Consider the following 5805-nt stretch of genomic DNA (forward strand, 5'->3'; position numbering starts at 1 on the left):
GCTTACGTCACTTTGCTCGTTATCATATGTTTGTATATACGTTCATCTATATTTTGTGTTTGATACTATTGTTATCCTGTTTAATATCGTATACATTGTTCTCGTTTTAATGTTATTGTCATATTTATTATTTTCTTCGATGTATTTATAACTCTTTTATTTTGTTTCCCGTCCCTTTTATATCATTTTGCTATTCATTACTTTAAAGATTTTTATTCATGCTTTTAATTAATTTCAATAAATAAGGCAACGTGCCGATTTAACATTGAGTTGTTGATTTCAACGCTATGTTGGGTGAATATCATCGGCTCGTGTTAAAAAGGAACGTCCTTCTCAAAGGAAATCGAAATTACAAAAAATTTCTCGTGTTTTGGTCGAATCACGATTAAGATTTAAATTGAACTCGATTTTTGAAATTAAGACAACGCGTGTTTTACAAGATACCAATTTTGGGTGTTGCGAGGGTGCTAATACCTTCCTCGCGCGTAACCGACTCCCGAATCCTACTTTACTCCGATTTTCACATAGACCTAAATTTAGCCTTCATTTTTGTTCGAGAATAAATTTTCTTTTCAAAAAGATGATTTATTAGGTGTCCGATCACACCTAAAGTAAAGGGATCGGTGGCGACTCCCCTATTTATTTCAAAATCAAACTTCAATTTTCAAGTTTTCATTAAATCGCTACATTTAGCTACCGAAAAGCAAAATTTTATGTCGTTACATACCCGAATTGTGCACGCCCCTAAGTGGGAGAAGATTGAATTGTAAAAAAAAAGATATAAGTTTTGTTATAGTAGGGACTAAATTGAAAAGATTGTAGAATTGATGTTTTATGGAGGAAGTTGAGTTGTTAAGACTTTTAAAAGATGGATTAGAATGAAAATATGGGATTGGTTTTGAAGAAAAGAAATAGCTATGGTTTAAGGACTAAATTGAAATTTAGGTGAAAGTTGTGTGAAAATTGAAATGTATAATGTTAAATAGTGTATTGATAATTTTTAAATTGTTTAAATTTTCGTAGCTAATGTAGTATCGGAAACATCGACAAAGAAAGGAAAGAGAAAGTGGACGAAGAGTAACTTCAGAATTACGGTTTGTATTTCTATAAACTGAGCTTAATAATTATTTACTGTATTTATTATTAAGATGCATAGAAAATGAAAATGAGGTAAGTATTGTTATCCTATTGTACTGATTTGAAATGTGAATGTTAAATTGATAAATAATTGAAAAACCTATCAACAGTGTCGGCTAGTCGAATATAATTGGCATGCCATAAGATTCGAAGCATTCAGGATACTTCGACTTGTAGTCGATGAGGCACTATAAGTGTCATACTGTTACTGTTACTGTTACTGTTTTTTTCGGCTTTGGCCGATGAAAGCACTATGTGCTTTACTGGTGTGTGGGTTGGATCCGCGTATCCGTCCAAGTCGAGTTATGTTAATAGGGTAAACTACTGTACTGAACACTGAAAGATACTGACTAAAACTGCATTTTCTTATTGATTATGATTCTATTGATAAATGTACATGATATAAAGATAAGTGAATGAAATTTATAACATTCTTTGTAGGATTTTGGTTATTTTTAAATGCATGTTAAGTAATTGATGTATAGAAATACCACTGAGTGTATAGTGTATACTCAGCGACGGTTTTTTCCGTGCGCAGGTAGGTACAAAAGTGACTACGTCTCAGCTCCAGCCACCTTGAACCAAATACTTGGTGATGAATCTTATCTTGAGAATGCATGTACCTAGTTGTCTTTGATGTATTTGATATTAGGTGAGTTAATGGATAGTAATAAATGTAAAGTGTATGTTACTTTAATATTCCATTTGAATTGATTTGAATGGTTATAAATACATATGTTAGATTGTTGTATTGGGGTTTTAATGTGTATTAATGTGTTTTCCATGTTAGGCTGGTGAAAGATTGAATTTTAAATTGCTGTTATCCAAGGTTTGCAAGTTGTAAACTTGAACTAAAGGTTTCATGAGTCCACACGGTTGGCACACGAGCATGTGTAGCGTTCCCCTGCACCTAAATGTTGTAAACAGAATGCTCAGTATACCACACGGCAGAGTCACGGCACGTGTCTCGGCCGTGTGAAGTGCACGGCTATAGCACAGGGCATGTGCTTGGCCGTGTGAAAATTGCACTAGATTGGAATTGAAAATAAATCCACACCGGGCTGAGTACATGGGCCATGTGACTGGCCGTGTGAAACTAGTTTGTTCATTAGTAATAAGTCATTGTTGTACACAGGTAAAGGATACGAGCGTGTTCAGCTGTGTGAGCCACACAGTGTGACTACACGGGCGTGTCGTGGAAACACACGGGGTGCCCCTAAATCACACGGGTGTTGGTACTGTTTATCAAAGAAACTTTGAATCTTTAAAGAAAAATTTTATGAGCCACTGATCAAGTTCCGGTTTATTTCTAATATCTTAACTGGGCCCCAAATGTCTGTAAAGGGTTTAATAAATAAATTATAGAATTGTAGTGATTTTAAATAGTTTCGAATTGATTTTACTGTTCACATTAGACTTCGAGGGCCCATTAAAGGGACAATACATTTAATATTAGGATAAGTGCAAACAATTATATAACTAATGTCCGTAATTGAATTGTATTGACTGTAATTTTGTATGTTTAGCTAAGGCAATGTTCATTATTTTGGGATTCGAGGAGTTGTGCTCCTAATTTACGGAGTATGACATCTTTCTAAACCGAAGTAATCGAATATCCATTTATTTATTTATTTATTTTTCTAAAAAATAAAAACAAGATTAAAATAAGATCAAATGGTGATTGTTTTTGTTTCGAGAATTCAAAGCATTGTGTCCTAACTCACGAGCTACGACCTTTTCTCTCGGACTAACTCGTAATAAGGCCTTTCGGTAAAATTTAATTTAGCTAATTGGTTTAAAGAACATCATTCAAGCAAAGAGGGATTGTAGTTGATTTCTATTTGAATTTTCGACTTTCGACACTAAGACATAAATTAATCAACTAGGTACCAATTTTGGGCATAACAAGAGTGCTAATCTTTTCTCATGCGCAACCGATTTCTGGATTTTTGTAAACTGAAAAAAATATTATTTTAATAAATTAAACCTCTTATTAAAATGATCAAATTACGAGGTGACCCGATTACACCTCCTAAAAGTGATTAGTGGCGACTCCCATTTTCGTTTTTTTAAATAAAAATCAATTTCAAAAAAATAGTTTCGACAATAACCAAACTGGAAGTAAGCCTGGAAAGGTCTTATCTTGATCTCTGTTAAAAACATACAAATCAGCAATCAATCTATATGTCAACGTTTCGGGCACGACGAGATTCTTTTGTCCTTTACTAGACCATTATGAAGCCGTCCGAGCCGCTCTATCTCTTGGTTCCAAAGTATTACATATTTTTCCTATGGATAATTATCAATGCTAGAAGCAATTGTTGCTTCTGAGATGCAATCCCCAGCAGTAGTTGACAAACAACATCGAGCTAAAAAGGCATAAGCAAACAACATCGAGCTAAAAAGACATAAGCTCTATGCTCCCTCTCCAAAGCTTCCCACTACATGAAATTGCTAGATCCAACTCTAGCATGACCTTTTGTACTGCCACCTAGCTTGTTGACATGATAAACTCTAGATAATTGGGGAAACATTTGGAGGGACAGATGCTTACATAGATCATGTCTGTACAAGCCCAATTTTTAGCCTGGGGCCCAATTACAAAAAACAAAACCAAACCAAATTAAACTAACCACCAACCCAACTAGCCTAACCCGGAGCCCAAAAACCCGAACGGCCCAATACCCGAGCCCAATTCCCCCTAAAAACCCAACTAGGGTTTCAGAAAAACGAAACCCTAGCCAAACCTAGCGCCGCATCCCTCCCTCTGCCGTCTGCCTTGTCCCATCGCCACCCACCATGCCTAGCTTCATCAACACCTGCAAAATGGCAGAGAAAGTCGGAGCACACAATAGATAATGCAAAGAATACAACTAAATACAATGTAAATGGGATATAAAAGAAAAGCAATATCTTTGTAAATGAAAAATGGACACTGCATTTTCGAATTGAAAAAAAGAAAAACAGATCAAAAAGGTTGACTCCCGTTTTTCTCTGTTCTTGTTTCTTATTCACTTTAATCTTCATTTATTGCTTTTTTTTCTCTGCAATTGTTCAATAAAACAAACGGAACTAAAAGGGAAAGGAAGTACCTTTTGCTTCGATGGGCTAGCGTCGGAGCCCCACCCTTGCCGCCGTAGGAGTTGGGCCGAAAGAGGCGTGTCACCCCTTTTCCCTTTGATATCGCGGTTGAGAAGGCTTAGCCTTCAGGGACGCCGCAAGAGAGAGACCGTTCTCGCGCGACTCCGGCCACTGGCCATGGAGGCGGAGACGGAGGTCTAAGCCTAAAGACCGAGGGAGGCGCAGAAAGGGAGAGCGTCGGGCTCTCTGTTTTATTATTGTTTCTTTTTTTTTCTTTTTTTGAAAGTGAATGGGTGGCTGCCGGATTAGGGTTCATTTGACCCTTATGTGATGTGTGAAACGACGCCGTTTGGAGTCTGATCAGTGGCTCCAAAACGGCGCCGTATTGAGCATGACCCGCATGTTGACCCGTCGGGCCCCAAGGATCCGCGTGTTTAGGCTTGAGGGGATATTTGCGAAATAAGCCCCTCCGCCTTTATGGCGTTTTCAATGCAATTTTTTTTATTATTCGCAATTTCGGTCTTAAAATTTCCTTTTGTTTTATTTTAATCCCCAGACCATGTATGTGCACTTCCTTGGAACGGCGCCGTTTGGTTGGTGCGGGATATTTCCCCAGTTAATCCTTAGCTTCTTTCGCGCCTTTGAAATTAGTCCCTACGTTTGGTTTATTTTTTTAATTTATCCTGTCAATTTAGTTTAAGTTGTATTTTAATCCTTTTTCTTTATTTTTGGTTATTTTGTCATTTGAATGTGATTTTTATTATTGTCTTCTTACTTTAAATCTTACTATATATATATACATATATATGTCTAATATTAATAATATATATACATGATTATATTATCTATTTTATAATTTATGTATGTATTTATATATACATTTTAAGTATTTATATTTATATGCCTATATTTTACCATCCGTACCTATATACATACATTCGTACATCTCATGTTTCATATATGTTTATATATACATATTCTTGTTATTATTTACAATTTCAAGCATGTATGTATATGTGAATAAATTTTTATAATATATGTATGTACATATTTTTTTATTTGTATAAGTATATATATGCACATTGTTCTATCTTAAAATTTTCATATTTATGTACATATACACGTTCTTGTAATGTGCATACTTTTATTATATATTCTTATGTTTTATAATCTACTCATGTATATGTAAATACTCACATTTTCATATTCTATAACACATATATATTTTATATTTTTATAGTTATATACATTTTCTTGTTTATTTCTTCATTTACATTTTCATTATTTAGAATGAATGTTTTAATATGCTTATAATTGTGTATTATATTAGTTCGTCTCTGTATTTATTTTCACCTAGTAGCCTTTGTTTGTATTATTTTGCTTATATCATCATCATTTCCATTACACTAAATTTTTTATTTAGATTTCAAAAAAGAAATTTTAAAAATAAGTAATATTCGGTGTTTTAGATCTTCGAGAGAATCAAGCCCTAACGTATTGGGTTCCGATTTTCTTCGTTGAACCTAAATGATCGAGATTATTCTTTTAAAAAAACGATAAAAAGCTCGTTATCGAGAATTCAATATG

The sequence above is a fragment of the Gossypium hirsutum genome, chromosome D12, assembly GCF_007990345.1.
Source record: "Gossypium hirsutum isolate 1008001.06 chromosome D12, Gossypium_hirsutum_v2.1, whole genome shotgun sequence".
Taxonomy (NCBI): domain Eukaryota; kingdom Viridiplantae; phylum Streptophyta; class Magnoliopsida; order Malvales; family Malvaceae; genus Gossypium; species Gossypium hirsutum.